Source organism: Puma concolor, chromosome A2, assembly GCF_028749965.1.
Source record: "Puma concolor isolate L17-30 chromosome A2, mPumCon1.1.hap2, whole genome shotgun sequence".
In the NCBI taxonomy this organism is placed as follows: Eukaryota; Metazoa; Chordata; class Mammalia; order Carnivora; family Felidae; genus Puma; species Puma concolor.
This window is the reverse complement of record NC_141668.1, coordinates 98,211,341-98,223,769: the sequence shown is the minus strand read 5'-3', so window position 1 is coordinate 98,223,769 and position 12,429 is coordinate 98,211,341. Positions and strand designations below refer to the sequence as shown.

The 12,429-nt window shown below is 44.1% G+C and overlaps 1 protein-coding gene across 6 annotated transcripts in view; it reads left to right on the top strand.

Moving 5' to 3' along the window:
* Positions 1 to 12,429, top strand: part of GLI3 (GLI family zinc finger 3) — a 282,606-nt gene that overhangs the window by 211,649 nt on the left and 58,528 nt on the right. The gene's annotated exons all lie outside the window — the stretch shown is intronic.

The window sequence follows — 12,429 nt, the reverse complement described above, 5'->3', positions numbered from 1 at the left end:
AACCTTTTAACCAAGTTTGATTCTCCTCTCTAAGACCCGGCAACAGCAGAAAAAATTTTAGAGGTGGGGAATTCCTTTTTTCCGTTCTGCCTTCTTCTTCCAAACTCTCACCATCTGAGGAGCCTCCCACTATTTTATGAGGCAATTAGTACTCTGTGTGAGATAGGTAGATGCTTGGAGAAGCCATTAGCACCATTTCTTGACTTCCGGCCAAGCCTTGCAGGGCGGAGAGTCTCATGGAAAGAGTGATGTGTATTTTAAAATGTGTCCTGTGGCGTGTGCTTTTGAGACCAGCAACATGGTCACATTGAGATCCACGCTCTGTCTTATTCTTCCAGGTTCAGGAGTCTTTGCTGCCCACCCCCCCCCCCACCCCGCCCGAGTATTGTTTCCGATAATGCAGTGCCCTCCCCACTCCCACATACCTGAGTGGGCATATTTCCTTTACCAGTGCTTCATCTTATTTGGGACTTCTCTTTCACACCAGAGGAACCTCCCTAGCAGGGACCAGGAGCAACTGAGACGGAAGGGCCTTCCGATGATAGAGGATAAAAAGCTGTAGGCTCACACTCCTGTGCAGAAGCACAGGGGTCCCATCGAGGCATTAAGGATGGTCTTTTCATCAGCTTCATCAGAGTGTGGCCTTTTCATCAGCTTTTAATGTGACAGAAGATCTGACAGAACAGCTTTCGTGGGGACTCTTTGTCCACCCAGCACACGTGCACACATCACACACACTACCCCCAGTCTCTTTTCTTTTATAGTAACTTTTAATTGTAGATGATCCATACTTCTTGAGAGCCCTTCTCCATTTAAGCACTAAAATTATACATCCCCTGACACAGCCCACGTTTTTCATGGGCCTCGTGAGCTCCCCCAGTGTGTCTTCCGCAACTTGGCTCATCCTCTGTAATATATTCTGCACGCTGCCATCACATTATAGTCTTAGGTTTGCCAGGTTTTGAGATCCATTATGTACAGGATGTTTTGGGAAGTTAACATGATGACATCAGCAGGGTTTCCCCCCCCAAACGTTTCTTTTGTAATCATGTCCCCTTGTAATTGTGCAGGAAGAATTAGAGATTTCTCAGTGCAGCAAGAACCTAGAAAGTCAAATGTTTTTAATTAAGGTGTATTTCCAGATTTTTCCATGAACCTAATTCGACTCTCTCTCTTTAATTTGATGCAAGTGTTATTTCTAAGCCAAGCCTTACTTAATGGCCCTTTCTGCTTGCTGACTTTTAATGGGAACCACAGACATTGTAATGCTAAAGGGGGAAAAAAAAGTTTGGAATTTTTCTTTTCGGGTAGGCAAATTTTCCCGAAGAGGAAGGATGTCAGGAATACCCTTTGTGATACAACGAGTGGACAGACATCCACGAGGGGGAAATTGTTTGCATGCAAACCACCATCACGAACGAGATGCTGTCTGGGCTGCTTGCTTTTGACAACGTCCCCATCTCCTGGTGCCTTCTCTGCGGATAGGTCATTGTAGTTTCCAAGGGGGGCTGTAATTATGGTTCAGCTGTTGTCAAATGCGGGGATGGAATGGGAGCTTCCTCTGAGCCTACATTTAAAAGGAATTGTGCTCCTCATGAGGCACCAGGTTGGAGGTCGCATTTTGGGGGAATTTTGGTAATAACTCCACCTTTTTGCTGTCTGTTTCATGTGAAAGCTTTTACAAGACTGTGACTCTTGTAGGTGTTTGTACTTAATCTCAGGGGCGAAAGGTTTTGGGTAGTGATGATGTTTTCATAGAGAGATCTGAGTAGTTTGAAGGAATGTCTGCTTAAACTGTCGCCTTGAATGACCACGGTGTTGTCTGTTGTATCGTAAAAATTATAAACAAATCCACGTACAGTGGAAATTTTTTATTCCAAATCAGGTAGGAGTTACTCATGTCAGGATTAGGGGAAAATCCAATATATTACTTTTGATGTTAATTTTAGTCTGAGATAAATTATGCAAATTAAGTGGATTAAAGTTATGACTTGCGGTGACGTAAATAAAAATACCAGCTTATATCACGTATTTTCCACCTTTTTACTTGTTATCTGAAGTGTGGAAAGTCCAAATTCGTGCGTTTAAGTTGATTTCACTTTGCAGGATGCATGAGCACCTTCCCACTCACGGCTGTCTCGTTAGCACCAGCAATGGCCTGCTGTAGCATGGACACTTTATTTTTTTGTTGATTGAAGGAAAAGCTACTTCACGTCCACCTCATTATTTTGGTGGCAGGTGGAAAAAATGCCAGTTGCGAAACCCACTTTCTTAAAGACGGAGGGCAGTATTAACTGTTTCCATTCCCACAGCTTTCCTCGGAGAGAGGACATTTTGGGAATTAGTTGCATTTTCATGCTACATACAACCAAGAGGCAAGGTGTTAAACCATTCTGATGCTCTGCCTTATTTATAGCCATGACCCATTCTTCTTCCCCCTCTTACAGTTAATAGAAAGATTCATGATTCTTCATGGCTGTCTATCTAGTGTCTGACAGTCCCGACTGCCTGCTAAAGCAAGTCACTATCTATAATTGATATCCTTCCGTGGAATAGGGTGCTGGCTGCGATTGAAGGGCTTTGCTGAAAGCTCTTAAATCCTGACAAGTTCTCCCCTTGTTCTGGTTCAGTCGCTGAGCTGCACGGTTGGAATTCCAGAGTCATTTGAACTTGGTGCAAAAGGGAGACATGTGTTTCCCATTAGCAAATCACAAAGTTGAAGAGGAGAATTAGGGACCCGGCTGGCTTTGCCCGCCAGGTAGTCTCATTTCCAGGGTAATGCACTCCGTGTTCTCTTGAAAAGATGACCTCGTCCCATTACTGTCCCAGCAGATGGGCTAAATATTGCCTTTCCCTTCTCCTCTCCTTTATTTCAAGCGCCTGTCCTCCTCCATGGGTGTGTTTCTTCTAGGTTTGCTGTGGGGTCTTTATCACCAGCATGTTTAATTAATTTCTCTTCCCAGCCAGATAATTATAATTGGGCTTAGTTACTCTCAAGCTAGTATTAAATTTGTCATAAATTTATTTCTGTGCCCAGAAGCTAAGAAGATAGATGTGTACTTTTGTGAACCACGTTTTTGTTATACTTTGTCCCTTCCTTGGTGTCAGTTAAAATAGAACGAACGAGAGTGTAGGAAGGAGGTACGGTACAAAAATTAATTCAAAGCACCTTTGATTAAGACGGAATTTATTATTGATTTGTCAAGATGCAAGTGCTTTCTCTTCCCTCGACATCTGAAAGCACGTATTCTAATGACTCAAAATAAGTCGAAAAGTCCCCATTTTCCCTTCAACTCCAAATTAATTAGACTCTCTTTTTGCTGCTGTGTATTGTATGTTACAAAAGACATGAATCTTTATTTTTTTTTTTTTTACTTTTTTAAAGCTTATTTTTATTTATTTTGAGAGAACGGGGGTGGGGTGGGAAGAGAACAAGTGGGGGAGGGGCAGAGAGAGAGGGAGACAGAATCCTAAGCAGGCTCCACACTGTCAGTGCAGAGCCTGGCGCGGGACTCGAACTCATGAACTATGAGATCATAACCTGGGCTGAAATCAAGAGTCAGACTTAACCAACTGAGCCACCCAGGTGTCCCTGAATCTTAATTTTAAATGTATCTCTGACAGTTGTAGAATATTGGTTCTTGAAGTGTTTCTGGTTTTGTTGTATTTTTTTTTTTAAGTTTGTTTATTTTTGAGAGAGAAAGAGAGAGTAGGGGAGGGGCAGGGAGAGGGAGACAGAGAACCCGAAGCGGGTGCAGAGCCCAATGTGGGGCTCAAACCCATGAACCATGAGATCATGACCCGAGCTGAGGTGAAGTTGTAATTTTTGTTGGAATGTAAAAAATCCCACTTTTGTCTTTTCGCCTGGCTTCTCGCATGGATGAGTGAGGCTTCCAAACCTTCCTGAGACCCACTTCCCTCTTGCGTTAATTCTGTCCTAGAAGGTAGAACCCATCTTCTGCTCTAAGAGGGTTGAGGCATCTGAAACGCATACAGCGTGAGCACCTGTCAGTCAGTCCCAGGTTCTCCGAAACCCGCACACTTTGTTTCTGAATGACATTGGACGTCCCCTCAGTGTTTGCGGAGGATGTGCGCCTCCTTTGGGTTGCCACTGCTCAGTGGCCGTGTGTGCTTGCAAACATCACTGCTGGGAGCCTGGGAGCCGGATAAAAGTAGTTTAATCACCATCCCCGATGGGCACCTGTTTGCTCTAGCACTGTCCTTCCTTACATTCTGTTTCAGTGAAGTAACCCCCTTTCTGGCTTAGAAATAACACATACAGTGTTCTTTCCTAAGGTCTGTAAATAGGCACGTTATTTTTTAACAGTTTTTTTTTCACATTCACAGAGTAGTTTGCTTTATTTATTTTTTTTAAATATGAAATTTGTTGTCAAATTGGTTTCCAGACCACACCCAGTGCTCATCCCAACAGGTGCCCTCCTCAATACCCATCACCCACCCTCCCCTCCCTCCCACCCCCCATCAACCCTCAGATTGTTCTCAGTTTTCAAGAGTCTCTTATGGTTTCGCTCCCTCCCTCTGTAACTTTTATTTTTCCTTCCCCTCCCCCATGGTCTTCTGTTAAGTTTTTTAGGATCCACATAAGAGTGAAAACATATGGTGTCTGTCTTTCTCTGTATGACTTATTTCACTTAGCATAACACTCTCCAGTTCCATCCACGTTGCTACAAAAGGCCAGATTTCATTCTTTCTCATTGCCAAGTAGTATTCCATTGTGTATAGAAACCACAATTTCTTTATCCATTCATCAGTTGATGGACATTTAGGCTCTTTCCATAATTTGGCTATAGTTGAAAGTGCTGCTATAAACACTGGGGTACAAATGCCCCTCTGCCTCAGTACTCCTGTGTCCCTTGGGTAAATTCCTAGCAGTGCTATTGCTGGGTCATAGGGTAGATCTATTTTTAATTTTTTGAGGAACCTCCACACTGTTTTCCAGAGCGGCTGCACCAGTTTGCATTCCCACCGACAGTGCAAGAGGGTTCCCGTTTCTCCACATCCTCGCCAGCATCTGTAGTCTCCTGATTTGTTCATTTTAGCCACTCTGACGGGCGTGAGGTGATATCTGAGTGTGGTTTTGATTTGTATTTCCCTGATGAGGAGTGATGTTGAGCATCTTTTCATGTGCCTGTTGGCCATCTGGATGTCTTCTTTGGAGAAGTGTCTATTCACGTCTTCTGCCCATTTCTTCACTGGATTATTTGTTTTTCGGGTGTGGAGTTTGGTGAGCTCTTTATAGAGTTTGGATACTAGCCTTTGTTTATTCCCCACCCATCCCTAGCAGAATGAGTCCGCAGAGAGGGCCTCAGGCAATTCCACGAGGAGGGTGTTTTCTCCTGCCAGTGGGGCCCAAGGGCAGAGAACGTGAGTTGTGTCTATATTAGTCCCAGCCTCAACTGGGTGGCATTTAAGTCCCTGTGCTCCATTTGTATCTTTTAAGCATGGTGTCAGAAATTCACCTTTTTGTAGAGTGATTAACCACCTACTTGGATTTTAAATGCTTTCCTATGCTGCAAATTTTGATCTCTAAAGCATGCTGTAGTTCCCTTTATCAGAAGAATACAGTTATAATCACCTTTGCTGCCATTTGAAAACAAATTCTGTACATAGGCAGCATGAAAATGAAGGGCTTTCTTTTTAATATCCTAGAGATTTAGATGTAAAGAAGGCACATCTAATCTGTGAAGAATTGGTGCATCCGTAGAAATGCGGGGAAGTGAGGATGTGTTGAAGACATTATTTTCATATTAATACCATGATCCTAAATTTGCATTTTAAATATTTTCCATCTAATTTTGATCCCTTTGCTAAAGTTGCATTGTGTATCTTTACCTAAGAGAAAAGTGTAAGATGTGATCGCGGTCTCAGATACGAGGCAGAAATTAGTCTTGTGTGCACATAAAACGTAAAATGAATGAGTGGAGATTTTGATCTCATTTTTCCCTACATGGAGTTGCTAGTTAATTTAGTTACTCTAATTATTTGGAAAGACTGCGTGTAAAATGCAGACTAAGAACCACAAACTTCAAAGCTATCCTCTGACAATTGCGCCTCAAGGGTCACGTTCTTTTTAAAGTTACTGACTGGGCTGCACCTGCAGAAATCGTTCCCATAGAGACACTCAGGAGATTAGCCTGAGTGGGGGGCACGAAGGGCTGTGTGGTCCACCAGGGAAGGCCTCCCAGGGCCAGCGACATTCTGAGTGGCAGCCCCATCTCTGCCCTGACCCTGGGGATGACCTCCCTGGAACCACATGACCCTTCAGAACGTTATTTTCTCACTTATCACACCGTGAAACAGCCATGGAAATAAATGCAGTCCCCAGCATCCAAGGCCAAGCAGAGATCACATGCAGTAGGCCTAATGAGAAACAGACAGAGGTGGAAAAGAGTGCCTCCCCTCTCTTTGTTTTATGTATTTGTTTTTTCAGGGTTGAGTGGGGGAGGGGAGGGGAGGGGAGCCATGCTGTTGGGTCTGTGGCTTCTGGGAGTCTGCTCCAAGGCTTATTTTATATTCCTCGTTGCTGAACGTGCACTTGACTGAGGCCAGGAACCATTCTTCCCAGTGTAGTTCTAACAGATGGGACTTGGCCCAGCCATTTAACCTCCTTGGACCTCAGTTTAGTAAAAGCGAGTGAAAGATTTGCATTAGATAGTCCTTAGGATAGGGACAGCAAACAGGCTTCCTCTCAGGTGCCCACTTACTGCCTGGCAACCCACCTGGGTGCCCTGGCGAGCACCCCCCTTGCAGTCAGGGAGGTGGGGGTGAGGTGGGATGTACAGTCTGTTACAGATGGCTGCCCCCAGGTGGGGTTTTGGAGAACACAGTCCCTTGCCATCTTTTTCCCAGGATCTTTTCAACCCTGTAGATTAAGTGCCCTCCAGAATAATTGCATTTAACACTTCTCGGAGGTGGTATATGAATTACTTGAGTAATTGTGGAATTAAAATTTCTCTTTTACTGAGTAAGGGTTCTTACCTCTTGAACAAAGAATAAGAAATCAATTTTTTTTTTTTTAATTTTTTTTTTCAACGTTTATTTATTTTTGGGACAGAGAGAGACAGAGCATGAACGGGGGAGGGGCAGAGAGAGAGGGAGACACAGAATCGGAAACAGGCTCCAGGCTCTGAGCCATCAGCCCAGAGCCCGACGCGGGGCTCGAACTCATGGACCGCGAGATCGTGACCTGGCTGAAGTCGGACGCTTAACCGACTGCGCCACCCAGGCGCCCCAAGAAATCAATATTTTGAAGCGGCACCTGGGTGGCTCCGTTGGGCATCTGACTCTTGATTTTGGCTCAGGTCATCATCCCAGGGTCATGGGATCGAGCCCTGTGTCGGGCTCCATGCTGAGCATGGAGCCTGCTTGGGATTCTCTCTCTGTCCCTCTCCCTCTCCCCCTGCCCCCCCCCCCCCCCCCGCCACCCTGGTCCTCTCTCTCTGAGAAAAAAAAATTAAAAAAAGAAACCAGTGTTTTAAGTAAGATGTCTTTCTTAAATTTGTTCTGCCGTGGTGTACCCCAAAAATGTTTCATAGTACCCTGATGAAATACTTCATGGGAATTCTTAATCCAAGCAACTCTTCCTGCCATTTGGAGAGGATTTTCCTCTGAGCTGGTCCTGCATGATACTTCAGGTAAGATTCTCTGGAATATTCTGAGTAGACCCACTTCATACAAGAAGGATTGACGGTCACTTTGGGCTGGGCTGTGTACCTTGTTGAAATATACTTGCCTGTAGCAGATCTTGCCCAGTACAGTGTGTCCTGTTGTTTATCAGGAGAGAGAGAGGCTGACATTAGTAGATCAGGCATTTGCTCAACCGCTCACCAGAAGAGTGTTGGGTGAAGCTGGCATGCCGCCTCCCTGCCCCAGCCTCATGGTGGGCACACTGTCCACAGGACTTAGACCTAATCCTCCAGGACTGGTCATTCTCATTGCAAAGGGGAGACAAAGAATCATAAAAGCATAGTGATTGCATATAAGGCAGGACGTAATGAAGCCAGAATTGTGTAGTTGCGATTCTGGGGACTTACAGGAGGGAGAGAAGTACATAAGGAATATCAGAAAAGACCTCTGGGAAACAGGTGGAAATAGTTCAGGTCAAAGCAGAGCGTGGGGGTCGACTTGTGAGGCGTGATGGTGATGGTGATGATGACTTTGTAAGAATACATGGCACCTGATCCGAAAGAATACTTGGGCTTGCCACTGTACTGCTGTGCGATGTACATTTCAAAGCTGACAGACCCAGGTTCAAAGCCTGCTCTCTACCCAAGACACGTCACATTTCCTCCTTGTGAAATAAGGATAATAATAGTATTTACCTCTTAAAACTGTTGAGGGAATTAGCTAAAAATTATACTCCATGAAATATTAGTGATTCTCTTTCTAAAAGTGATAAGCGTGGGGCACCTGGCTGACTCAGTCAATGGAGCGTGGGACTCTTGATCTTGGGTTGTAAGTTCGAGCCCCACATTGAGTGTAGAGATTACTTAAAAGTAAAATCTTAAAAAATAATCATAGAAGTGAAAAGTGTAAAGACATTTACCGGCTGCTAAGTTTCATGTATGTTGCCCATAAAAAATATGGTTCAGGTTGGTATTCAGGCCGTGTTGGGGTTGGTATGTCACCCTGAAATTAATAATTGCATAGAGATGCCGAAGGGTCCCTGGTTCATCCACTCCTGAGAGAGAAGGACTGGAGAGAGGTCTCCAGGTCTGTTCCTTATACTGTACATCCCTCCTTATTCTTGCCTCTGCAGTGTTGAGATTCAGAGCCTCATGCTATTATATGTTCTGTTGTCCTGATGTCCTTCTCAAAGTTCTCTTTGGTGGTCACCCAAAACCAAGGCTTCTCACCCTCGGCACAATAATGCAGAGAATTCTTTGATGTGAGGGCCATCCTTGACCTTGTCATGGAACCGTTAGCAGCATTGCTGACCTCTGCCCACTAGATTCCGGGAGGGAACCTCCCCCATTGTAACAACCCAAAGTCTTTCCAGACATTGCCAAATATCCCTGGGGGGGGGGGAGGGGGGGTCGTGCAAAACTGCCACCTGTTCTGTCCCAAATCTTTCCTCTTGTGGTGTGGAAAACAAAACAAAAAAAAAGGATATTTGTGATTTAAGATAAATTTTCTCCTTGAGTGTGCTCTAGAATGTTCAGATTATAAAGAAAAGATGAGCAGGGCGCCTGGATGGCTCAGTCAGTTAAGCGGCCGACTTCGCCTCAGGTCATGATCTCGCAGTCCGTGAGTTCGAGCCCCGCGTCGGGCTCTGTGCTGACAGCTCAGAGCCTGGAGCCTGTTTCAGATTCTGTGTCTCCCTCTCTCTGACCCTCCCCCGTTCATGCTCTGTCTCTCTCTGTCTCAGAAATAAATAAACGTTAAAAAAAAATTAAAAAAAAAAAAGAAAAGATGAGCTTGTTAGTCTCAAACAAAATGCTATTTAATATACATATATGTGGTGTGCCTGTGTGTGTGCGTGTGTGTGCTTGCGTGTGTGTGCTTACGTGTGTACATGCGTTGTATGTGTGTACACTTGTGGGTATGTATTTGGGTGTGTATGTGTGTTTGTGTACATGTGTGTATATGTACAGATTTACAGATCTTAATTTTAAAGCAACATTTTTAAGGTCAGGCACTCGGTACTCAGCAAGGACTCTTACCAGCCAAGTCCTTTGTCTTGGTAAAGAAATTCCATCACTGTTTTTTTTGCAGACCAAGAGAAGTCACTCAGACTTCAGCTTCTGAGATCACGGCAAGCATGGTGATCAGGCTCCTGCTTTGACAGAAAACAGAGCTCCAGAAACAGAAAGCAATTTTCTAATGCAGGGACTTTTTTGAAAATTCAGGGACATTTAGTCTTTTCTGGGATCAGCTAAATACTGCCATAGATGAATTTTTTTTCATTTCTAGAACAATTAATGTTGGCAAGGTAGCTATAAGTGGCATATCCTTAAAGGATAGGCCAAGACCTTAAATGTAAGCCACCCCAAACCCACCCCATCCAATTACCAGTAAAACTAGCATTAATCAGTGAGTGGGAAGGAGGGCATTTATCTCTGATTCCTACATCTGCCAAGAACTGTTTCTGAATCTGAATAAGTCATTCTATAATTTCAGCCCTCGGTTTCTCATTTGTAAAGTGGAGATGTTAATACCATCCCACTTTCCTCACAGGGTTTTTTATTTTTATTTTTTTAGTAGGGACAGAATGAGATCATATAAAGCAAGCCTTTGAAAACTCTAAAGCATTATTCAAATATGAGGAAGAATAAGTACTAATCAACTTAATTAATTGAAGAATGGAGAGATTAAGGAGATTTTTCATCAAAATTTTAAAAAAGAATATGTAAAGACTTTTCATAAAAAATAAAAAAGCTATGAATATGTCATTGATTCACTCTCACCTGTGTAGGCTGGTGATTTTACCTGTTAACGATGCATCATCACCACCTGGTGGCCACTACACAAATTGCAGGCATAGTGTTAGAAGAAAAGAGCCTCCTGCATGTCAGACTTCCAGAGTTGGGGTCATGGTCAGGGCCAGTGAGAGGGAACAAGAGCGGGCACATATATCTTTTATGTCTGCCCCTGTGAGTAAGGGGATCATACGGGGAAGACTATTGGGAGGACTACAGAGGTACAGGCAGAGCAGCAGGAAAACAGGTAAGGTTAAGTCTTAACAGAAAGGTCTTGTGGATTTGGACATGGTCTTGAAAAGACAGGTGGATTCAAATAGGGAAAGACCATTATGGGGAGGTGTTGGGGCTTCTGTGTGGAAGTGACCACAGGAAGAAGTTAATGGAAGTGGAAAGTACAGGAGAATTTTATCTGTGATAGTGGCTAATATGATAAAAGGCTGGGGTTTTTGACACTTTGTGGGGTTAGAGATACAATTACATCCTGTGCTTTTGGTTTTGAAGAGTGGTGAGTAGTGTGGTGATACAGAACCACAGTGCTCCTGGAGGCAGAGGGCAACCGGAAGTGAGATTAAAGCACAGTGAGTTTCCTGGGACCTGCTTGCTGAACTGGGAGTGTGACTTCTGGTCCAGGTGGAGTAAGGAGAATTCAGAGGTTTCTGATGAGAAGAAGGAGTGAACCGGTATGAGCCACAGAAAGGTCAGGGCCGAACGCTGCAGAGCTCCAGAAGCTGTACCAGCAATGTATTAAATGGGGCAGGGCCAGAAGTGAGACTCTGCAGTGGAAGTTATTTTAAACTTTTTTTTTTTTTAATTTGGGAATTTGGAGATGTCAGACAGTGACCGTTTTTGCAGCTCATGTGGATGTTGTAAATGACCTTCAGAGAGCAGTCAGAAGCTTCCGGGTTGCCAGCTGAGCACCCGGAAGGTAGTTTTGCCCATAGGACCCCTGTGTTTTGTGTGCATGGCCCCCGGCTCATTACCTGAGGGTAGCGCGACCCTGCTGTCTCTCTTTAAAGCAAAATGGTTGGGTCTGTTGGAGAATGATCTCTGATGACTTACAGAACATGGCGGCTGTAAGTGTTACTCAAGTTTTTAGGGCCCACTTACTGATGGTTTTTGTGATTATTAACATTTCTCTTTGTCACTGTTTTAATTTGGGGTGTGCCTTTTTTTCTAGTTAGGAATGAATAATCTGAAGTTCTGAAAATGTCTTCCTAGTCAGGAGAACAAAACACCTGTCACCTGTCAGCGTCACCAGATTGCGCTGGGGAGGACGCTTCTTTATGTACCTGGTTCAGGAAGAGCAGGGCTTCCCAGTGGCTTTTCCAGGAAGCATGGGAAGTTCTCACACCTTCCTCTCCTGTCCCACCTGGGGAGAGAGGGCACATTTCCCAGGGCAAGATAAAGCAGTTCCGACTGCAAATACAACACAACCCTCACTGTATTCTCCTTGTGTTTTGCGGAGATAAACTTCACTAGAGTCTCAGTACTGAGCCTTTTGGCTTCTGGCAGCAGCTTTAATTGCTAAAATGCAGATTTTTTTTTTTTTCTTGATCAAGAGGGGATTATTCTTGTTATCAGTCTAGAGCATCTTATTTCAAGATGAAAAGCCTTTACGGAATTACAGATGCCAACGTTTGTACAAAGCTTTTTGGCGATTGACAACTCAAAGAGAAAGTATGATTTATTAGCCTATAATGGCCAACCCTGAGCGATGGTCGAGGTCCCACTGATTTGTGAAATTGCTTAATGTGAACTGCCTTTTTATGCCACTCAAGCCCCAGGTTACTCAAATAAATGTAGAGTCTACGTTATGTGATATGTTATGGGAGAGAGAAGAAGAAAAGGGGCAAGAGGAGAAAGGTGGCTTCTAAAATCCATCTTGGCGGTGCCTTTTACAGTAGTTTGGCTGATAAGCCAGCGGAGGAAAGATTAATAACGAGGCTTGTCGCTATCAGTACCTGCCTGTCGATTCTCTGTAACAGGG